Here is a 25472-nt window from a genome sequence, read left to right on the forward strand (position 1 = left end):
GTTTCATTGCGTACATTTGAATACTGATAGCATCAGATGTAGAGTAAATATTGAAGAGTATACTCGATGAGTTTGAGGTGACAAAAATGATGTTAAGTATCAAAATTCAAAGCTATCGTGATACGATTACGTCGCTCTCCTAGTGGTTGGTGGTCGCGCTCGTACAGCCCTGTCGCGACGTACCATGTACAGCGACTGGGCTGTGTATAGTTAGGTCTACACGTACATGTATTTGATTTCACAGTAATTTCAAGTTATAGGTACAGACGTGCTTGTGCTGGGGCTGGCTGGTGTTATTAAAGGTACATAGACCCGGTGGTTGCGGGGCGCTGTTGGATGATACTGCCGATCACCGTTAGCATGATAAGAAGATTGCCGAAGTTGAGCTGTCATCAAGAGTAAAGCGCATAGGTGTTGCTAGGAAACGTTGCCTTCCTTGTCTTCTGGGCATCACGCAGTCTGTAGTGATGCCAGGGTGGGCACATCTTACTATGACATCACAGAAGAAGTTTGCTAAATAAAGCTGTCATCATCAGCTGAATCATGAACAGAACTGTGATCAGACCACTGACTACAGTGGATCAGACTTCTTCGGACTCATGGAAATGGGTCACAGCGTTAGCGGTAAAGAGAAGTTGATAACATAGGTCTCTGTAGGAAACTTGCGCCGTGCGCCTGCATACGCATTCGACTAAACCACCGGGTCTGCATTGTAAGTGCCTTTAACTGACTCAAATCAAGCTCCAAGCATCCAACACTGCCGATCAGATTAATGCAAGCGATATTGATCAAAATTATCAATCCTCGACACTTGTGACACACTGTTGCCTGCACACCTCTGCAAAGTAGCGCAGAAATTGACAAAAGAAAAAAAAAAACACTTGACTTGATTGCATTTCGCTCAAATAAAGAAAAATGCAGACTCAAAATCATTGAAATGGATGACATAAAGAAGAATTGAAATGCCACAAATGTCTTGACATGGGCATAATTCTTAATTTTACTCCCAGGCATATAATTGAAATGTATGTGGCCATATATCTAAGTTCATGTACCATAAACTTTGCACAGGTGACTGTTGCATTGTTTGTCAGCATATTATAGGCTGTAGGCCATGCACATACATACACATGTACAAGTGACTGGGGATGACATGCATCCATAAATGTGAAGCTTGTATGAAGTTTGGTCTTGAATGTAATTGTAGAGGCAATGCACCAACACCGAATCTGAAATTACAAATTTTGTGATTCTTCAGGGCTGGTTTTAGCAGATGGGGGGGGGGGGGGGGGGGGGGGGGGGAACATACAAATTGTCTGCAAGAAGAGTGGAGTTCAGTTCAGCAGACGACATTCAGCACCAGACCCAACACTGCTATAGCCATCAGACCTACAGTCTGTAGTTGTACAACGTACCTACATGTACATGTACAAAATATGTCACAATTTTTAGGTCAACCAGCTACAGACTGATTACAAGTTCCGGATTATTGCTGGTGCTAGCATTGAGATACAGTACACAGCACTTTAATACAAAAAGTACACCAGCACAAGCACCAAACTTGAAAGTCTCACTCATTGTGTTGGAAGAAGCAGACACCAATTTTTAAAGGGAAAAGTGGTGTACGACGGCATGAATTTCAAAGCATGCCACATCTGCAATTGGATGCTAAATTATGGGACACTCAAATTTTTTTTTTTTCTGTTAAATAGTAACTCTGAAATTTTGGAAAGCATTCCATATGTATGTCCCCTCAATATCAATACCTCACCACATACCAAATGTGTGTCATGCATGCATCCATGCTTACAAATACATTTCAAGCAGACAAGGGAGAGTTGGGTGGAGTGGTTTGGCAAAAATAAGTGCGTGGTGGGGGGGGGGTGTTGATGTATGGAAGTCTTTCTGAAGTTTTTTGGATTGCTACTACCACTTGTCTAATATCTTGACCATGTAAACAAAAATAGATTGCATGACTTACATGTATTTGCCCTCATGAAGGTGTGTACACATACAGCTGTACATTGATTATGTTCTCAATCCAAGAAGAGCCTTATACCTTGTACACTGTACATGTACACGTAATATACACATTTGTACATGTACATGGATGTATGTGTGTGTATGTTGTACATTGTATGCTTACATGTATGTCTGCATATTGTGATGTCAGTAGTGAAATTGTTATAAAATTTGGTGAAAAGGTGAAATTATATACTTTATACAACTTCAAGGAATACGCTCCGTACAAAACACAACCCAGTTGCTCAACCATGGTATTGTTTTTTTCTGCAGAGGTCAACTGAGTGCTACAGAATGTGAATTACTGATCTCATGCCTTACCGTACAGACACACACATACATTACTCACAATATACACACTTTACACCTGAGATACAAGCACAAATCATGTTTTAGTAGATCTTCAGATTGAAGGAGACAGAATTTGAATTGAACAAGAAGGCACCTTATTAATTTTAGTGACTTACAGTGTACTGTTATTATTCCTTCATAGCATTTATATTTCTTTCCTTTTTTTTTGTTTTAAACAAACCTTTTTGCAAAACAAGAGCTGAATACAAAGGCATAACATGCATTGTCCAGTGAATTCAGTAAGCTGCCACTGGTGTTCTTTTTTGTATCATGATGGCATGGAGAGACATTATTTGTTTAAGAATGAGAATAAAACAAACAGAAATCATACAGTGTACAAAGTACAATTGTAGGTCATTACCAATTACTCTTAATTCCTCAGATGAGTACATTTTTAATATCAAAAGTCATTCCGATACTCACCAAGTCTTAAGTCATTACTATGATTCTGCTTTTTATTCACATACATACAGTATGTACATCTGGTCATAGTATACTCATACAGTAGTGACACTTCAGGGAATGTGCAGTAAATTGCGTGCCAGTTCAGTAAAATTACACGTGTGGTACATTTGTCAATACATGCATATAATGCATCGGATGTATACAGGATGTATAACATTGTCACCATCCATGTGTCATACCTGTACACAGTTATCAGAGACATCATTAGATATCTGTTATGGTTTCTGTCTTAAAACCTGAAGTCTTGGAATTACCCCTTTATGTGAAACAAACAAGAAAGACACATAAACAAACATGCACACATGCACACACACACACACACACAACTTATTAATCAATATGTGATGGACAGAGTTTTTGAACAAGAACAATACCCAGACTCTGATTCAGAGGTGAGACAATGACATCCGAATGTGAAATTTTGAGTAGGCACAGAAATAGCAAGTTAAACGTGTGTACAGTGTATTCTAATAGTCCTTCTCTCCATGTATAAAATGAAAACATCGCCATGCCAGACCTACAATGTATGTACTTAAAGGGACATTCCAGACGATTTTCATAATTTCACATCATGTAGTACATAAATCGACAACTCCATGTATAGATTTGTGGAATTTATTGACGTTCTTGAGCAGAGAAACAATACTTTGAAAAACCTTTTAAACAAATTACACTGAACAAGGATGATGACATAGTAGGTTCACATATTTCAGAAATGTAGCAGTGTAATTCCATTACAATACCGCTTGCTTGCGAGTTCACCTGTGTGTAATCTGTGCATGCCTTCTTCTTTTGTTCTGCTTCCTTGAGCCCCAACTCATGCATTCTTATGGTGACTCTGCCAGGTCATCATCCTTGTTCATTGCAATTTGTTCTAAATGTTAAAAATATTCTTATTCTTCATCCTAATTATCACACATTCTGAAACTTGTCCTCAGTATAACTAATTTATAGTTGTTCAAATGTAAAAATCTGAAAATCATCCGGAGGTCCCCTTTAACGTCCTCCATACAGTCTTGTAGTAAGATACACGGCATATATAATGATGTGTGTGTAATTATTAGTCATGATGTTTCTTGTCTGTTGTGGTTTGCTTGCTTGCTCGCTTTCTAGGCACTAGTGCATTTATGAGCTTCCACATCTTGAACCGAATGGAGTTAAAGCTTAGGAAGGTCAGTGACTAGAGCTCATAAACTCTTGGTGCACATTTAAAGGCACGAGGTGAGCTACATGTAGATGCGCTGACACCGCGGAATTACCGTGGTAAGCGGAACCCATTGGAATGGTACAGGGTACCCTTTTATGTCTGCCTGTTTTGGGCTGATTACATAATCGTATCATCCTTTTCTATGACTGCGAGCCTTATGGCTACACAATAGACCCTGGATTCTTTTGTCGAAGACTTCTTGAGTGGGTATGGAGGGGTGATTGTTCAAAGGCCAGGTGAAAATAGCATTGTTCCTCATTTATACACAGGAATGGCCAGAGGTGACAGGAAGTGTTGTGTTGATTCAAGACCCTGCCTCTGTCAGTGCTTGTTGACAACCATAAAAGTCAGCAAAAGACAGGCTTTGACAGTTAGTATCTAGTAGTGTTACTCCCCTAGTGGGAGTGACACCAATATAAAGTGTTTGATGGGCACCATTATCTCATACAATCAAATGATCAAACAAAGATTGGAAACACTTTATTTGTGCAGAAGATGCAGCCTGTTCCCCCTGAAAATTTTCTCTTTCAAGATTTTTATATGCTTTGTCATATAGACATCGCATAGAGAATACATTTATAATATTTTTCAAACACAAACGAGTAAACTTTCATTAAGAATACACAGACGTGTAGCTATTATACAGTGTGTACATACATTGTAGCTACAGAATGTCGGCCAAGATTATAAAGAAAAAAAAAGGTAAAACATAGGTACATAGTACAAACACCATAGTCGAAGGCCTACTTGACATTTACATTCATCTGCCTTAGACTACCAACGTAATAACATCTTCAGTCAAGAAAAGTCTTGTGCCAAGACATGTTTTGATCATGGAATTTGACCTCAACATGTTTATAAAACTGAGTCCATAGTCCAGTGGCATTGACTCCCACAGATACAAGTAAGTGTACATGTACAGCTGTATGCAGGCCTCTACATTCATATGGGGCCTGTGTCACGGAAGATGCCACTATTAATAATAATGTGGACTGAGCCTGAATTAGAATCTTACCCATCCTGCTCTGCCTCTACATGACTCACGTGTCACGCATGTGGACCTTGTTATGGAGCACTTTGACTTAGCGCAGGCAACTACATCTTGTAGTTCATTTCAAGGGCCGCTGCAGAATCATGCCATAAAAAGTCTGTATACCAGTATTTAAACAAGTACAAATTGTACCTGCTATACTTTTTTTGAGCCATGCCATTCTCTACATGCTGATACTGATGGCATTGTGCCAGCATTGCCGATTCTCCTTGACATCAGCTATTAAAATTTAAGATAATGGTCAAAAGTGAACTCTTCATCTTCCCAGTTTATTTGAAGGTGGAATAAGCAATACCATTTTATGATCACTTGTTCACCTTTGTAATGCTTACAAAATAGCTGTACTTGTTTACTCTATTTGTTACATTTGGAATGCAGGCCAACACTTGCTTTGACATTTTTTGAAGTAGGTTGCCTGCTTTTGCATGCTGTTGCAAATGCAGGCCTGTGAGGATGCTGTTGCAAATGCAGGCCTGTGAGGATGGCTACATGATGCAGTATTTGGTACCCTGGGGTACCGAATGAAAATTCGCCATTTTGTTGAATTAATTATTTTTTTTTTCAGCGCTGTACCCTGGCTTACCAAAAAATGTGTCAAAATATTTTTTAGTATTATTATGCACAAAAATGTTTTCTTATTTGTGATTATGCATCAATTAATGCATGCAAGTGTACTTCGAAAAACACCTATATGGTGCTAGTTCATTGCGACGACTTTGCCGTATCCGAATTCAGAATCGGCGTGTCTGAATTCGGATACGCATTATAAATAATGGGCATGAGATGGCGCTATACAACGCGGTACCCCGGGTTACAACGATACCCCGGTGTACGGCGTGCCGAATCACATGTATGTTAGCACTGCATGTGAGAATACAGTTTCTCCTGAAATTGATAGATTGATCATTTAGATCAGATTGAATCAGGCTTCCTGAGGTACTGTAGGACTGGGGAGCAGTAAAGAGCCACTGTATGATATTACCAGTATGTTTCCATGTTTGTGCAGAAAGTCAGCGTTCATGTCTGTCGTACAATGTACAAAGATGGTGGGGGGGGGGGGATGGGGGCTGACAGCTGCAAATAAAATTGTCCCTTATGTGATCAGACCATGCCTGTGCCCTCTGGACAGGAACTGGGGCACGAGGGTGACCTTTCAAGGATCAAGGCTTGGTTCCAGGGTAAAAAATTTATTTTTAGTAGCTTGCCAGGGGTTTCTTCTCTCTCATACATTTACTGTTCAAATGTACCTAGCCTGCTTCTGCGCTGTTTGTTTTGGTTTGTTCTCCATGACAGTTACCCTGAACAATTGCTTGTACGATACTTGTGACAGATGAGCTACAGAACATTGCTGAAATGTGCCTGAACATGTATCACAGATGATATATTATGTGTACACACTGACTACTATGATCATATTGGGACATTAAAAGGCATTTTTATGGCATAATTTACCATTTGCAGAAGAAAGAAAAACCCAGCATTAGTGCTTTCTACTGTACTTTCTAAAATGTGTGTTTAATAGAGATAAAAACAACCACTGTAAAAATTTGAATCTGTATAATCAATGTTAAGTATTGTTAAATACACAAAATGTGAACAATAGTTATAATAAAAATGTTTCCAGACTAAACCGTCTACAGTTGTGGTTTAATGAGAAAAATACTGATATCTCCTTATATTTTTGGCTTTATTGCAAAAATGTTATTGTATATATGGTAGGATGTATTGTGATACAACAGACCTACACATATATGCATCAAATGTGATATCTTGAACACTTTTTTAAATTACATGTACTCTCCCAAAGGTCAACAGGACCTTTAACTTCGGACCATTTTTTTTTTCAGTGTTCAATTGTATGGTAGTTGGATTTTTGTGTGATTGAAATCCTCCCTCCACCCCAAAAAACAATTTCAAACAACCCAACAAAGCCAATTGTTTAATTCAGAGAAAGCAGGTTAAGATTGCCAAAATATAATGGGGGGGGGGGGGGTCTTTTACTGGCAGGATCAAGAAAAATTGATTGAGTTGTATAGAATAACGAAACAAAACAGTGATTAGAAGACAACCAAGCAAACACAAAAACTGTACTTACAGTACATTGTAATGACACCTGTTCTGGTGCAAAGTGATGACAAGAGATTCAGAATGTAGTGCAGGGCCTACTGTAAGCCCAGGCACGTACAGTACAGTACAGCTCCTGAAATTTTAAGTCATATCCTGACTCTGAAACCCATTTACTCGTGTTTGTAAGGTTTCACCAAAGACTCACCATGTCATTGTGTACCATGCATTTAAAGAAGGAGATGACAATATAATTGTGCAGTAAGAACTATGGAAGCAAAATATTAATATTTCGTGTGGTACTCTGGCAATCCTCTCAATTTATAGCAAAAACAACAACTAAAAATACAATGTAGCCTTTGTCATCAGAATATCAGGTATAAAGCATCATCTCTATTAAAACATTGTACATGACGTACACTTGTACGCACTGCATAGTGTACAGTTGTACGTACACTGTACGTGAACATCTGCACGTGAAGGCACTGTAATTGATACACTGTATTTGTAAAGCGACAGAGCATTATTTAGGTTGTCACCAGCCAGATATAGTTGTTTGTTTTTATTAAATGTGAATGGCTTGACACAATTAGGAAGGAAATGTTACAGTACATGTATGTATGTGTAGTGTCAGATAATACAGTACATGTACATTGTGTTTATTCACCTACCCTACAACCCCATTCCTAACAGTACTAATAATCAATGTAATGGGAAAGACACACTTTGATGCCACCTGTGTTCTAGATGTACATGTAGGTCCTACATACTACGATGTACAGTACACTTTGTAGTAGGAAACAAGTCTACCTGGTCAAAGATTAGAAGAACCAGCCTGAATGGGAGATAGCGATTCTGAGGGATTTTGGACGACAAAAGAATGTCTTGTTTACAAATCGTATATTCATGTTTTGAAACATACGGTACAGCGCAGGTGTATCTCTGATGTGTTTAGGAGCTGAGGTGTTTTGACACTACAATGGGTCTCAGCATGGACTGCAACAATAACTGCAATAAAGATTTCATACAAAATCTGTGTTGCAAAGTCCATGAACTGTCAATATGCATTTCTCAGTGACAATGTACACTATCAATGTATTAAAGAGTTTATTCCTTCAAGTCCCATGACAGAAATGAATCATGCTTGAGGGGTCAGTCTGTTCAAATGGCAAGGGTTCACCCAGAATCAACAGAATGTGATTGGAAAACACCATGGCACCAAGGAGCTCGCCTAGTACCTCCTTGATGGCACCATGATTTGTCAAACATGTTGGTAGAGACATGTTTCGCATGAATCTTTATTCTCGTTTGCTTTTCACTTATAGTGTACAACTGTACATTGTACATGACAATGTGCGTTTGTACAAATTTACATACGCGTATGTACAGAAATAGAAAATGAGTAAGTTTCTAGTCATGGATACAAACAAACTTCTTTGTAAGTGTGAAGCCATCTGTAGACCTTATAAAAGAAAAGGTGATAAGATACGTATAGGAGGATAGAGAGCTAACAAGTTGGTGTGTACAATGTACGTGCATTCCACACCACGATCAGATTGGTTTTAAATTATAGATACAGTAAAGTCAGATGAACAGAATGATAAAGCGGTTTCATCAAAAGCCCATCCAGCATTAAGGAAGTGAAGAAATATTATAAAGTTTTTGTATGTTTTCTCCGAAAACAGTGATACTGAGGACAACCATATACACTTCTGAGAGCAGGAAATGTTGTCATCACTTCACAAACGTCCCTTTGACATAAAATTATTCATAAATCTATACCAAGTTTCCTGTTTTGACATGAAATCAACGCTGTAGGTTGTACCAAACTTGTCATCAAGTCATTGACAGTCTTAGTAACCTGGCAATTTTGTTCTTATTGGGAGCATTAATTGTATTTGCTAAATTAACTCATCATTAGCATGTGTATTATACTGTAATCTTTATCTATTTGTGTGTGTGTGTGTGTACACACCGACTGAAGAGTTGTACAAAATGTAGGATGATGATGTCTTTTCCTTTTCTGATTTTTATAACCAACACCGCTGCTATAAATATGTGTCACTTTGGAATATGATATTGATAATATACATGTAACTCTTTTATTTCTTGTCCAATTTTGATCAAACCTTTAAATACATTCTACACTGTACAATTCTGATTTTACTGTTAAGTCAGCATGAATGCACAACATTACGTGGAATTGCACTTTTAATTTGGCTTGAACCTGCGAGGAATTACACAAATTCTGGGAGCGATGAGGAAAAAAAAAAAGCCACAGATGTTCATATCATCTGAAGTCTGGTCCATCGGATGTTTGAGATGACTCAGTGGACGCCACTGCAGTGATAACAGTATTTTATAATCTGAAATCTGATCTTGATAGATAGCTTCAATGTAGCGTGCCAGGGGAGATTACTCTCGGCCGATTAGTCCTGACACCACATGAAAACATCGAACCAAACTGGCGTGAACTTGGAAAGAATTGTATCCTTCAGACCATCCTTGTTGTAGGGAGCAAGATAACAGCATAGTATTTGTGGTATTCACTTGAGTGTGAAATGCTAGAAAAACAAATTCAACATATGATGCGTCACGCGTTACCGCGGGGTACCGTAGTACCCCGGGTAACCGCGTTGTGTAGCGCCACCTCACGTCCACTCGAGGACAGCCAGAGAAAAATGCATGCACTGTGTGTGCGTGTACATAGTCATTCCCATGCCACTGCATGTTATACTATACGCGCATGGAAGCTGCGATACCACTAGCGTGTGCTTTAGTGCAGTGCAGTGCGGTGGCTAGTGCGCGCTAGCTCCAGCACCAAAATAATGTCCTCTTTTTGGCACCCAGGGTACAGCCTTTTTTAAGAAATAAATAATTCAACAAAATGGCTGATTTTTGTTTGGTACCCCAGGATACATTGTACCATTTACATGTATGTCATCATAAATATACAATATACAGTTATTCTTCACAGTATATGTGTCATGTACAAGTTATGAGTACAGAGAATTATTTACTGCAGTTGAAAGATGGCAATTTGATGGATTTTGGAGTCATAGTGCAAGTTTTACACAAGTGCCATATTGTAGATGTAGAGGTTTGTATAATGTGTACAATGTAGGCCTACTTGTATGTGGGACCATGGTATAGGAGTTTTGAACTTGGCAGTATTATCTATTCGAAGTTGAAACTGTTGTTATGTCAAACATGCAGATTTTTTTTTTCCCTCTGATTTTGTTGACCTTTTCATAATTGCTTATGAAGTCCACATACAGATGTATGCTTGGAATTGATACACGGTATCTTTGAAACACTATTAACTGAACCTCTGCAGCATGTTTTGTACTTGCTGTATAGGCCTACATGTTGTTATATTTTACATTGTAGGTATAATATCAAATGTCACATTTGTATATCAATTTAAAATAAAATCAAAGTTAATGTTATGATTCTGCATTATTTCAGGATCTGTAATAGAGAAATCTCCCTGCAATACCGTACCTCTGAGTAAAGACTGCAGTGCTACATGTAACTAATGGTGAAAGATTGTACAATGTATGTTGCGAGATCAAATTTTCTGAGGTTTACACCCAAAAGACTACACCCTGACCACCAAATGAATTACCTCCTTTTCAAAATGTCAGGGGGATGTGCCGATAGAATGGTGTCTGTTGGACATGTAAAGTCTGCTGTGTTACAAAGTGTTCCATGCAAACTGTACACGTGTAGACAGTTTGCTGGTTGGCTACAGTAGTGTATTTTAATAGCATTGTTGAATGCGTGCTGAGTTTGGCCTTGTAACAACATCAACCATGTCTGTCACACCATTAATTTCAATCTGTGTGTGTGAACTATAAATAATCATTAATTTGCAGCATAATGAATTTAAAGGACCACGCTCAGGTTCATCCAATCATATCAGATTATTTGAATGACATTTTACCCCAGTTTTATTGATTAAAAAAGAAAGAAGGTAATTACAGTTTGATAATTAATAAACAAGAAACAAATGAAAGAAAAAACATATCATGCAGCAAATACATAGTGTAAATATGACGTTTTCCTGATGGCCTTCGCAAGATGTGCACATTGTCGAAGTCAATGATCAAGGTTAGGCAGATTTCAGTCATCACAATCAATCACTTGACACATAAAGCAATAAGGAAGAAGGAAGGGGGGAAGTGGGTGGTACTTCCACCCTGTACTTTCAAAAGGCAAATCTACAAGTTTTTCTCGTCCATGAGCTGCATACAATCCCACCGCTGACTGCACATTGGGTGCTATATGGTTGTACTGTACCAGCTAAAGCACTGTAACATTCCTACTGTGTGTTTGTTGTGGATTTCAGGAAGCCGGGCCAGATGTCAACAAGATAGCTCCATGAATGTAAACCTGTGTGCCCAACCATGGGAATGTTCCCCCTCCCACTTCCTGATTCCTGATGCTGGCTTAGCCTTGAATCCAGACTCAAATTCCTGCTAGGCTGTATAACAAATACACCAATAATCTAGATTATATCGTGAATGCTTGAGGGCAATAAAGCCAGAAATGATTGGATGTATAGTATATACAAGGCATGTAAGAAAATTATCAGCATTTTCTTCTTCTTCTTTTTTTTTTGGGGGGGGGGTGGAGGAGGGGATTGATTGGAGGAAGTTGTTAAGTTTTCCTGTGTGTTATTTACTTCGTAAGCCTTAGGCCTGTAGAGACAGTTCCTGTGATTGCAAATTCTGTTTTCCTAAAACTTGAGGCTGTAGCACTTTTATAACAAAGCACTAGAAAATCAAAAGAAGTTCTTATTGTACTTTATATTGTGAAATGTCACATACATGTGTAGTCAAAAATGCAGTGCCATGTAAACTATTGCATGACCAAATGTCATCTCCAGACAAATTTCAATAATAGTGAAGTTATGAAAGCTTGGAAAAAGGAATCACTTTAGTCCATGAAAGTAAGCATGGTTAGGGAAGCACATGAGAGAATTCAGTGATCACCATAGCTTTATCAAGCAGTGTTCATACTACTGTGCTTTTATTTGTGGCGCACAGTTGGCTTTTCAAATGTTTTTGAATACAGTAGTCAATACAGACCTACAAATGTACGTTTCAGCATACAACTGTAGATGCTATTTAGTTTACTTTTTATTTTTATCCACAAAGAGTGCACTGAGGAAAAAATACCAAGATGAAAACAACATCTGTATGTGTTTCTAATAAGCTCTTTTATTTCCATTTATTTTTCCTTTTTAATTTTGTTTTTGTGCTTGCCAATGTATGTTCTTGCCACTTTTGTGCACACTGTCACACACAAAAGCTCGAAGGAATGGTAAACCATTGCAGGGGTTGCACTTAACTTTTTTTTTTTTTTTAACTAGCCAGGCGGACTACTTAGAATCAATTTTGACACTGAAGCAATATTTTGGCTGGCCAGACGGACTAGTAACTTCAGAATTTTTTATTTTTAGCTAGTCCGACGTGATTTCGGGTGGCCAGTGGCAAGCGGACCATCGCCAATTTCAAACCCTGTTACATGTATGTACAAAAATTTGCGTGTCCAGTGTTGCAAATATGGACAATTTTAATATAAGAAAATACAATGTATGGATGAATCAGTGAAAGTCCCATGGTGTTGTGTTGTTGTTGCTTTTTTTGTAATGATTTTCATAAAAAAGGCTGTTTGTCTTTTTTTTCTATTTGTATTATGTACACATGTATAATTGGGTTCGTGCAGTGTAAAACAGCTATTTATTCTTGCATCCTTTGCAGTATTGTGTATTGAACCTACAAACGTATGACAGAAAGTTGTGGTACATACACATGTACAGTACTTGTAAATTTGCAAGAAAAGGTAATAAAATCAATCTTCCCTTTTGTACAACTTTCTCCAATCTCCCCTTTCAACCCATGCAGAATGCAGCTGTTCCCTGGGGGCCAAATTTGCCTTGTATCTCCCTGATCCAACCATTCTCACCTAGAGAACTCACAATACATAATACTGGTAGAGTCACAAATATTAGTTAGATACTTGTGTGCAACTGAAGAGACTCCATGCTATAAAATGTTTTATGATACAGTTGTTTACACTGCAGCTAATGAATCTGTCAATGTGCACCCACCAGTAAACACAATTAATTTTCTATATCTAGGAGCATTCATGTTTTTTTAACATTATTTAGTCATGCTCAAAGCTTATAGAAGATCTGGGGGGCGTTTCATCAACGAGTTCGTCGGAGATTTCACCGACAAATTTGCTATCAGCCAATCAGACCAAGGATTTCATTAGCTTTTAACAGTTGTCAGTGTAAATCCTTGCGTCTGATTGGCTGATAGCAAATTCGTCGGTGAAAACCTCCGACGAACTCGTTGATGAAACGCCCCCCCTGTAGTGAAAAACAAAAACAAAACAAAAAAAAGTAATTATTTTATGAAATGATTCTTGTAACATGGTCTTTGCGTGTGCAAAATATGGGAAAGATAGGACATGTATTCACCAAGATACAGGATGAAACATTTATGACCTTTGACCCTAATTTACATACCCAAGATGGTGTCCGATCAAGTAGTTGTTATTTTATGAAATAATGTACTTGACATGTACTACACATGTGCAAAATATGGGATTGGTAGCCATTGTTGTTGTTCATCTATTGCACAGAAAGTAGTAGAAAGAAAGAAAAATAAAGAAAAATTGTTATTTTATAGAAATTTGAAGGAGAAGCATAAAACAAAATCAGAAAAAGATAAAGTAAAGAAAGGGAAATTAAGATTAACTAAAGAAAAAGAAGAAAAAAGTGTTTAAAAAAATTAACAAAAAAATATTGGCAGGGGTGAGCCTCGAACCAGGGACCTTAGGATTACGAGTCGGATGCGCTACGCAATGACCTATTTCATTCTCCATAGGCCCTGTGTATTAAGCAAAATGACGCTGCATCGAAGCCTCGTGCCATTTTCAACCAAGTTTTTCAACGTGATGCCGACGTCGTATGAAAAAATAAAGGGCACACTTACGATAGCCCAAACTCTCAGCTACAACATACTAAAATCTGGGAGAAATTCACCGACGCATAAGTGAGCTAATACTCGAAAAAGAGAGTCATGTCAATTTTCACTTCCAGAAAAACTGCTCTCCCATAGAGATAACACGTAAACTGGTCAAATTTGACAATATTACTTTTAATCCATTTTTACGAGGTGATGCCGTCATCCAATCAAAATGTTGTAATTATTTTAATGAAAGATCATTCAATAAGCTACAACATACTGAAATCTGGGTGTAAATTGGCAAAGGATAAGTGAGATACGCTCGAGTGAACTTGAAATTTGATGACGTCATTTTGAAAATTTACTTTTTTTACTTTATTAAGAAATTTGATATCTTTTAATCATTTTTCCAGCATCGTCAACCCATGAAATGACATGTCCAACTCATCAGCTTTCAGAATATGTAAAGAAAATGGGAGGTCACCGTTCATCCTGACGAGTAAAATCGGATTTAAAATTGGCGGTTTTTTGGCATTGTTGCACTGTATGTCGCCATTGACGCGCGCGCGGAATTTCAACTTTGGCGGGCCCGCATGACGTCATATTGAGTCGGATTGATTTGAAACTTGGTAGACGTATTCCCTGACATTTCAGGCAGGCGATAAGTGTGAAAAAACGGGAAATTTCTATTGCATATGAGCTGTGCGTGCGTATATGCGCGCGCGCGTACGCGTCCGTAAATTTTTTTCAATTTTTCAAAAAATGCTCTAAATGGTCTGAAACGTGTGCAAAAAAATTTTGAGCTCGATTTGAGCATACAAATATTTCAACGCGCGCGTACGCGCACGTTTTAAGGTATAGATGAATTTTGAGAATATGAGTAGAATGCGCTTGACTTGAAATATATGTGACGTAAATTTCATTGAAAAATTCCATTCCATTAATGAGATATGATTGAGAATGTGTTTTCAAATGACGTCATAGTGACGTCACGGTCGACTGATCACTTTGATTTTAGTTCGATTGCCGTCTTTGGGAGACGATACATATATGGTATAAGTTTGAAATTGATAGGAAGAGGACTTTCTGAGCTAATCGATGCACAACTTTTGGGGAGAAATAAGAAGAAAAAGAAGAAGAAGAAGAAGAAAGAATCCGTACAAAAACAGAAGGTGATCCGAGAGGATACTCCGATCACCTAAAAATGTTTGCATATCACAGATTATTGTAAAGGAACTGCACTGGTACAGATAATATGCATTTTGACATCTTTGCAGTGCTCTTTATGTCAGTCACGTAGCTTGTTGTACCATGTACATTGTACAGCACATGTGTGCACAGTGCAGAACGACTGCAACTTGCATTTCTTTGAACTTGCATGCTTTCACACATTGTGCCAAGATTTAATTAAGTTCTTGGAATAGCTGTAATGTGATTTCCCATTGCCTAATTCTTGTCAGATATGTCCAGAGAAATGCAGTATGAGTGTGCAAAGATGATATTTTTGGACTAAGGAGAAAAGGGGAAAAAAGAGTATTGATTTCTCTTTTGAGGGTTTTTCCCCCTTTCTTTTGTACATTGTAGCTGCACTGTGCTGAAAAGCCAAATTTGATTTTGGTTCTCTATGATTTCTCGTTCCTTCCTGATTTTTCTTTATTTTTTCTTTCCAATTTAGGAATCTTGTAGGTACACTGTACAGTATGCAGTAAACTTGAAGTAATTTGATAATATCACCTTTCAGACAGTGCAGAAATGCAGTGAAGTAAACAGTACCATATGTAATTCATTGTTCTACTATGAAGGCACTACATGTACCTGTTACATGTTCTTGTGGTGATGGTGGTTGTGGTGCTTTCAACGGAGGTAATTTTGTTGGGGGGCAACACGTCTAATAGTTGCATGCTCGACTGGTGTAATTGAAATGACTGGATGCATTTCAAATATCTAAAACACTTATTGAAAATGCATGATTAGTTTCCCTTCTCCCTCTTCTTGTAAACCCCCCTTTTCTGTCAAAATTGTCATAGCTGGATACATGTATCATAATTACATAGGACTACTGTAAGTTTACCATAATTAATTTGAATTACACTGCATGGGCTTTTAGCTGTGGATCTCTCAAACATTGTTAAGGTTGTTTCCTTGGCAACCACTTCCCTGTCAACCTATCAACAATCAAAGTGAAACTCTCTCAATGCATAATGCTCGACCGTAGGGATACCATTCATGTAGTCTGAAAATGAGGGCACATTTAAAAGTCATTTATATTTTCTTTCAAGTAGCTGGCCTTGGTTTAGATTGCATTGTTTCACATGCTCATTTTTGTCTTTCAGTATTGGTATTGTAGAGTAAAGAGGTTGGAAAGGGTCGAACAAGCTACAAGTTTCATAGTGCGTTAAAGTGTTTGCATACTGTGAAAGCGGAAATTTTTTAGAAACCCTGGTATGGAAATTTGCGCATTTTGCACAACACAAAATTAGCTCAAAAATAAAAGTATGTGAATGTTTTTGAATATGATATGTTTATCTCTTTGATTCTGCGGAATTAAACACATACATTGTACACGCATTAAAGCAAATTTTTTGTGTGTAGTGAGTGTAGTATCATTAAAAAATCTCTAATTTGATGATGACCTTACTTTATAAATACATATTAAACATAACTTTGAGAATGGTGTTTATGTGTTTTTGCATTCAAACTCTCTCATACATGTATGTACATTGATGTGTTGATGATGACAAGCATAAAGCCTACTCACTTAGACTGTACACACGGCTTGGGGAATCGCGTCTTCGGATGTTTGTTGCGCAACCTTTGAGTGCTAGTGCATGCGCACATGTGCATGCGCACAAGTGCATGCGCACAAGTGCATTCCTGTGGATAATCGCTACCAGCCTGATAGTGTGTATGCAAAGCGTATGAGAAATATCTCTGAGGCTTGTAGCTCTCTCACCACTGGGCCGGCAGCACAGAGGAAATGTCTGCTTTAGCTATTAGAGAGAGGTAATGGGATTATGGGACATTTTGCCCTGCTGTATGCTAATCCAGATAGGCATATCAGCAATATTGAGGTGCCGGAGATTCACGGTCTCCCCCTTATGGTTGCGAGTACACATTATGCCGCTATTGGAATTAACCCCATTAGCGAGGAATCAACTTTTCTCAGCCAATTACCAAAAGAGAGAAAACTCATTGTGGAGTCACGGAGCGACCTCATGCCTAAAGTTTGAGACTCGCTCATTGCATTTTAATGTAGCTTCGATTCTAAAGGTCTCGCCAAAATTTTAGGCTTGCATGAAGCATAATGTTGATGCTGAAGTAGAGAAGCCGCATGGTAGTACAACCTACAGCTTGCCTTTCCTGTTTCAGATCACCAGATTGACTCAGAAAAAAAAATAGTGACGTTTGCAGACTTAAGGCCTTTTGCAACTGATTGTACACAGTCCACAGTTTTAGGTAAACAGATTTACCATGTATCCCATCATCCTTCATATGTGTATGACACGATATGTCCTCATGCACCCTTTTACTTCTTGCTAGGGGTACATTTCAGTAAAAAACTCTTGGGTTCTTTATGGTTCAATAAGAAATCTTCTTTAAAAACTCCAGTGCGCACTGATTCTCTTATCCATAGAAGCTGTTGGAAAAATTTGCGCTAAAAGTCAATTTGTGATAATTTTGTGAAAGTGATTTGACAGTTGCGCAAAGAAAACATGCAGGCCAGCCATGTACTAGGGATATATGAGAAGTGCTACACATTTCAAAATGTGCATCTGTCAAAGAATTATCATGCTACTTCGGTTTGCATTGCTTGACTGCCAAAATTAAACGAAACATCTTGTTTAGATTAAAAAAAAGTCTTGCTCCAGAGTATAATTCAGAATGTGATCACGGTCAAGCTTTAGGACAAGATTTTTGGTGCTACACTGCAAATTTTAAAGGCAATGATAGCTGACATGTTAATTATCAGAGTGTTATTTTGGGAAGTGTACTGCTGCCTGTTGATTCAATTTAATGCACGTGTGAAATAGCTCTCATTTTGGAATTACCCAAAAAGTTGATCTACTGTAGCAAGCATTCCTTGGGTGTTTCTGGAATTTTGCTGTGTTTTATGTTCATTGTGTTGAGTGTTTGCCACAATGTGGCAGTGGATTTGTGTTTATTTTCTGATGAATATAAAGGGGTATAACTTTCATGTAGTGGTAGCCTGTTTAATGCCTCTTGATGGATTATCTTTTTCAGTCTTTGTCTTTTTTTTTTTTTTTTGGTTTTATGTGCTTTTCTGCATATGTGATATGTTTAGAATCAAATTTCATTTCCTCACAAAAAAATTAAAAGAAATAAAAAAATTCTATGCAATAGGCGGTACAGCTTATTTTTGACCTTGACTGTTAGGGGTGTACCTATCTGTTTAATGCCTCTTGATGGATTATCTTTTGTTGTCTTTGTCTTTTTTTATTTATGTGCTTTTCTGCGTTATGGATATGTTTAGAATCAAATTTAATTTCCTTACAAAAAAATTAAAAGAAATTAAAAAAATGATTTTGTGCAATAGGCGGTACAGCTTATTTTTGACCTTGACTGTTAGGAGTTTACAGTTAAAGTGGTCTGACTCATAGCAAATGTCCTATCTTCATAATTAAAGTCACACACACACGCACACACACACACACACACACACAATTATCCATAGTCACAGTTGTTTGGCATGCCGTGAGAGGCTGCATTATTTACAATGGACTATGTAGCAGCACACTTTGAAACAACCATTAGTGCAAAGTGTACAATGTACATTCTGTATTCATAATCACACAATGTACAGTCTCCATTTACACATACATGTAAGCCAGATTGTGATGTACATGTACAGTGCGTTATATACAATGTACAGTACGTGGACTTTAAGTGTCTACCTTGAAGGATCTTGGGGGGGGGGGGGATAGCAATAAATATTGATCATTCACTTACAATTGGTACATATACCATACTGCATACGCCATATATTTGATAAATCTAACATTTTCCCAGATCGGACTTCCCGTCAAATTGGCGAGTGGTTAAATTCACGATCGTAGAGTACAGCAATGGACAGAGAAATTATGTACATATCAATGTTGCATTCATGTCGAGATCAGAGTCAATATTTTTAGATGCTTTAAAATTCTTGAATAGCACCTGACTCGCCAAATTTGCAAAATTAGAAACCGTGCAATATATATGGTGTATACAGTATCAGTATGTCTTTCTGTCTACATGTACATTGTGAGCACATAGCTTTTATGGCAGTTGTTACAGTACCGGTAGTCACACTAGAATATATTTGCTCAGTGCTTTGTATGTAATTGTGTCATAATTTGCTTCCAATTCCCTGTTGTAAGCTGTATGATTCTTACTTCTCAGTGTGAGCGTGCTTCTGATTCTCCCTTGATATGCATCTTTAGAAAATCTCAATGTATAAAAGGCAAACTGAATATTGTGAAAAGTCATGTAGAATACTATAGTCATTTTTTGTTGTTGATGTATAGACCTACAAATTGTAGTTATAGCACATTAGTTTCCACCATTCAATGTATTTCCAGGTGAGATGAGAGTGAAATAGTATACCGGTACTTACAAGTGCATTCCAACTCGAATGTGATTGTAGTTTTCAATCCCTTGTATGCTCCTTATCTCTTCAAAAGTACATGTACAATGTATGTAATGCAAGTGACATGCATTGCTAGACATAACATGAATAATAATTATATCACCTTTTCATTTTTTCATTGTTATGCACAGGGCGATGTACAAATGTATGTTATATTAGAATTGGTGAATTGATATTTTTATTCTGGTGTTGTGTTGTTTACACTAATAAAGGAGTGCTGTATATACATACCTCTCTTTTCACTTTATATGTAAAAGCATTTGTTTTAATACTCCCTTCGTTTCTCCTGTATACACTCCCATACAGCACTATCTTATCCCTGCATTAATACATCCAGCTGAAAGAGCTTATGGCTGGTTGTGTGCTGCATTGATCGATAATGCTGCGTTGTCCCCCCAAACTGCCTTGTACATTGTGCAGCATGCATCGTGCCAAAACATTCCGTCAAAGGATTCTTGAAAATCTCAACACTCACACACACATACACACATGAGCATACATGCAATCGTGCTCAAGTTCCCCTCTGCAGCATTCTGTGCCCACCCCTAGCAATCTTTCAGAATATGCTAAAAATAAATCAACACAAAGGATTGCTTTCTCAGATTTTCATTTTGTCAATTTCTTTACAGAAAGTCGCAACAGCAATTGATCTCCAGTCCACATGAATTTTTTTTTTCTTCCCTATCTTTTTCTCGCCTGATTTATTGTGTGACTGCTCTAAGTGAAACGTGCACTTGGAATTTGCAGAGGGGGGAAAGTAATGGTTTTTCTCTCAATTCTCAATCCACTTGCTCTCTTTCATGGTGAAGCCTGACCTAATTTTTCTGAATTTGCGCAATTATGCTTGTGTTGTACGCTCGGGAAGAAATTAGATTATGATATCTATTTTGCCGTTGAGGTCATGCGATGAAAGTGTAGTTTATTTGCATGTTAACCTGTGGTATGCAGGCTATGCTTTCTAGTTAAGTTGCCTTCCCTTTTACCACTAGTTCTTCCTTCTCAAAGGGCTATGTCAGAATAACTCAGTGATATCTGTTCATCTCTTTTGAAGACAACACTACAAATTGTATGCGTACATTATACCGAAAACAAACTACAAAAATATGTTTGCAATTTGTGGGATGGCAAACTTTATTTCCAAACTTCAACGCCTGTGGTGCCACAATGCGCTGCTAAATCCGAGCGTTCACGTTTCCTTTATAAAGCAGTGCATGTCAAAGGAGGTCAATTTGCGGCTTCACTGTACAGTGTGCGCACACGTTTGGTATACGTGCCAACCCCGTGTTGCAACATGTGATGCAATTAATGGTGGTATTGCGAATGCAATATGATCAGTTTTAAAATGATAAGGGCTACCACATAATACCGATGCCAAGGGACATAGTGAAAACTCTCAAAGCGTACTGACATCGAGAACACTTGGTACTTGCACATGTAGATTATGTGTGTTACTAATGAAATCGAGATCATCATCATCATCATCATCATCATTAATTATTATTACAGGGTATTTGCTTTGCTCAAAAACGTCAAATGCTAAATTAGACCATGAAGTTTTAATGTTTGATGTGTACACAACTGTATTTTTAAGTGTTTGTTAAGTATTCAAATATCTACCAGTTCCCTTTGAATATGTTCATTGGTTCCTAGGGTAGTTCCTCTCAATTAATGCAGAACTTTGTTTGCAGAGGATATTATCACTGTGGCTCCATAACATTTACTCCTGTGACAACTGCTCCCATGAATATCTGCATGCTAAGTCAAACTTAACATCTGTACACCTGTATTTAGTTTCATTGAACAGTATGAAAGTAACATTCCATAACATTTGTTTTCAGGTCTGGTTTTAATGAATTTTTAATGAAGCTTGAATGATAGTACATCCCTCAAATAAAATCAGTCAGGTGAGCACGACATTGGTACAATGAAACAATGGCAAATTGTCAGTCTCTGCATATATATGCTGCCATTGAAGAGCTTTAAATTTCAACATGTTTTGAAACCATTGCAATGCTTTGGAAAGTTGGGGCTTCTTTAAGATAGAGTACTTGTATGTATTATGTTCATGTTATATTTCTTATCAAATGTGACTTTCTTGCAGTGAATTGAATGCAGTGTAAGGAAATATCATCGACACACTTTATAAATGAACCAATTTCTGTAGAGGAATCCAGCAATCATGCCCAAGTGGGGGAATTACCCTCAAGAAACAAATTTTGCCATCAATATTCATGATATTTGGTGTAGCTTATGTGCATTAGCTGCAATCTGAGTGTTGTTCTAGTAGCCTTGAGGTCTGGCAACATCTTGATGAGATAGTTCTGCCCCATTGAACTTTGTCACCATAGTAGAGTGTTGAGTGTAAGGGGGGGGGGGGGGAGGGGGAGGGAGGAATGATGCATCGAGTTGGGAAATAGAACATGGCCTGTACCACTCGAGCTGATTTTGCGGAACCGAAAACGTGCAACCCCGTCGTCTCCCCCTCTGCCCTCGCGCTGCAAGCCGTTTCAGGCTATCACACGCCACGCATTCTGACCATCAGTCACGCAGCATGACAGACGGGGCAAGCCAGCATCGTGACGTAATCAGAGTGAAGCGGCACACAGCGTAGAGAGAAGAGATATATTGGTGAGATCTGCTGTTGCATCAGGCTACCCCCTTCCCTCCCCCCTCTCAGGCTTCCTCCGCTATGCCAGCTTCTCCGAATTGTTTCTCCCTCATGCCATTACCATTTCCTCTCATCCACTGAGCAATGTTGTGGAAGCATCTGCCGATACCACAAGCGCTGCTGTGTATGACGTCAGGCATGGCTGTGCGAGATATTACTTCTTGTTTTTTATCCTTCATTAATTCATTCATTCTCCTTCAACCATCAATCTCCAAGTCTTCTCCCTTCTTTTTATTCGTCTTTTATGCTGTCCATCCTTCCGTCCAGTAGGATGAGGTGTACAAATGCCTCCTGGGCTTATTGCTGGTGGGTAGGATGTGGAAGGAGCTATATTTACCCCCGACCTCTTAATAGGTCGTTGCTATCATTTCGGTAGTGTGGCCAAGCTGAGCATGGTTGGAAGAAGTGAATGTCAGCTGCTAATGACTTGGCAAGCAGCCATGTCTAGAATCGGGGATTCAGTCGTACTATACGTGTGCTGAAAAGGTGTGAGAAACTTTAATATCTAGTCTAATACAGCGTATTATGTGTGCATTCAAAATGGCACAGTTGGGTGAATTTCAGGGAGTTCATTGTCCTTTTCATGTGTCAGTGTGAGGATGTTGGTCAATTGTCACTCTGCTGAATATTTAATGTTTTAATTTTGTTTTTGGCAGTGATGGTGTGTTATTTCTCTCTGGTTTATAATATTACGACATGTTGAAGATGGGAGGTAGTGGTCATGTGAAGTAACAGCTTGAATTTATCATTGATGTGTTTTTTGACAAAGAAAATCAGACTGCTGTAAAAATTGATATTTTCTATAAAAATGTGTTAAACACATGATATACCTGAAATGCTGAAATAATGCTGCACAATGCTAAAACTTAAGAGTAGAGCTTTGTACATGTATAATCACTGAAAATACCAGGATGCCCTCCTACATGCGGTAGGTGGGGAATATGTCGATAGACATTCTTCTATATTGGGAGTTCAGCAAGTCTTTTTCAATCACATATTGACGTTTATGGTGGACACGTAGCAGTGACGCATGGTAGATAGAACTCTGACAAATTAGGGAGTCGAACACCAGCCCCTCCCCCTTAGCCCTCAATCGATGGCTGCACTGCTGCTGCATTACATGTTATACTCCAAATCGTCCCAGCGAGCCTCGTTTATCCGCGGATCAATGAAGTGATGTAGCCTAATGGCTCCGGGTTGCACAATGTGATTTGCTGCCGGGCCCACTAGATTCGCTAATTGGGTAATCCCCCTTTTCCTGTATGGTCAGTAAATGTGGTGGTGTGATGTGAAAGTGGCGGTGTAACCCCTGGATTGGCTGTGTGGACTCACTTGCTAAACCCCCACTTTCTATTGTACATATCAGGTCGCCACAGTGACATGTCTAATATAAACGTACAGCTATAATCTTGCATGTGCCCCCCCCCCCCCATGATTTCCCTTATGAATTGAACACAAGTGCGTAGCAGTGCAGCATCCTGATGTGTAATTGCCAATGATGCGCTTGTATTGGGTTTGCAATTTGCTTATTGGACCATCAAATTATGACAATATGCTGGCCTCAAAAATAAATCATTTCAGGCCAAGGCTACTGTACATATGAGGGCCTAGGGTATCCTATCATTTTATCTTTTCTTCTTTTAATGGTTCATTGATCAGTGTGACAAAATGTCAGGAATGTGGGGGAGTAATTGACAGGCAGCTCGTGCATGAAATAAGATCATAAAATGTGTGATGGAAGATGTTGGCTTACTATCACCACATGTTACCCCTGTCTTTACTGCTGCTGAGCTGCCTGTATACATTTTGTACAGTATTGATGACATACAAATTTGTATGGAGCTTGTGTTCCCAGGAGGGTTAATATTGTGACAGTGCACTTGATATCATGGTACAGTGCTGTGCTTTGGTTATGAAAATCACAACAGGGCATAAATGCAGTTCTGCCCCCCATGGGAAAAAATGCAGTATCTGCATGCAGCTCCATTGGGTTCCCCAGGGACAAGAGTACAATGTATCTACATTTTTATCAATAGCTTAAAAAAACAAACAAACACACACACAAAATAATATGTATCCAGGAAATTTGGTAGCTAGATAGACTATAATTCTGTATTGAAGGAATTTTTAAAAAGAAAACATTATTTTCAAATTGCTTTGGCAAAAATATAAAATGGTAAATATCTCGGTTTTGGAAAAATGCAGCTGTACATGTGTATCATGCAGATGCTGCGTTTTTCCATGGGGGGGGGGGGGAGGGGGGGTGAGGAGAGATTTGTGGGATGGTGGCCATCGGGGTTGGGATAATCCACGTTTGTACTTTAAGCCTGCAGTGAATTAAACACAGGATGATGATGAAGAGCATTTATGTAGTGCCATTCATCTGTGAAGAGCATTCAAAGTTGATTATGGTAGAAAGATGAATGATCTCAATATTGATGGTGATTAGTCGTAATACGATACTTGTGCATACGTGTCTGTAGTGTCAAACACACTATACTCATTAAACGTGAGTGGCAGTGTAAAGTGCATTTGTCTTTGTACCGTTGAGTTTCACTGGTACTTGTGTTTACTTTTCATTTCCTTGTGTCCAGCTAAGTTTCTCTGTCAGCGTTTGTAGCTTTCACGATGGATGATACTTGACACCAACTTTGTCAGAACGTTCGATGCTCAACTCTCTTATTTGAAGGTTGCGCCTTTAATATCTTGAGTTGCATCACTGTTACCGAAATACCATGTGGCTGTTTATAATGAAAACATGCATGACATCTCCATACACGTGTGAAGCTTTTCAAAGCAAAGCATTGCAATTCCAAGAAATGGTGTAGGACATTCACACTGTGCATGCACTGCTTGTGGTCGTGTGCACCCTTCAACTTGCATTTAAACCTCCTATAGTGGTGATCCAAATCTTCCTAATACATATTCAGCTTTGGTGTTATATCATGAAGGCATCTCCTTTAAAATTTGAGTTTGACTTTGCTTTATTTCTGCAGTCTTCTACATTATTTTCA

At 38.4% G+C, this 25472-nt stretch overlaps 1 protein-coding gene across 1 annotated transcript in view; it reads left to right on the forward strand.

Moving 5' to 3' along the window:
* LOC140232669 (uncharacterized) overlaps window positions 1-25472 on the forward strand; it is an 85224-nt gene that overhangs the window by 1501 nt on the left and 58251 nt on the right. The window lies entirely within an intron of this gene.

Source organism: Diadema setosum, chromosome 9, assembly GCF_964275005.1.
Source record: "Diadema setosum chromosome 9, eeDiaSeto1, whole genome shotgun sequence".
In the NCBI taxonomy this organism is placed as follows: Eukaryota; Metazoa; Echinodermata; class Echinoidea; order Diadematoida; family Diadematidae; genus Diadema; species Diadema setosum.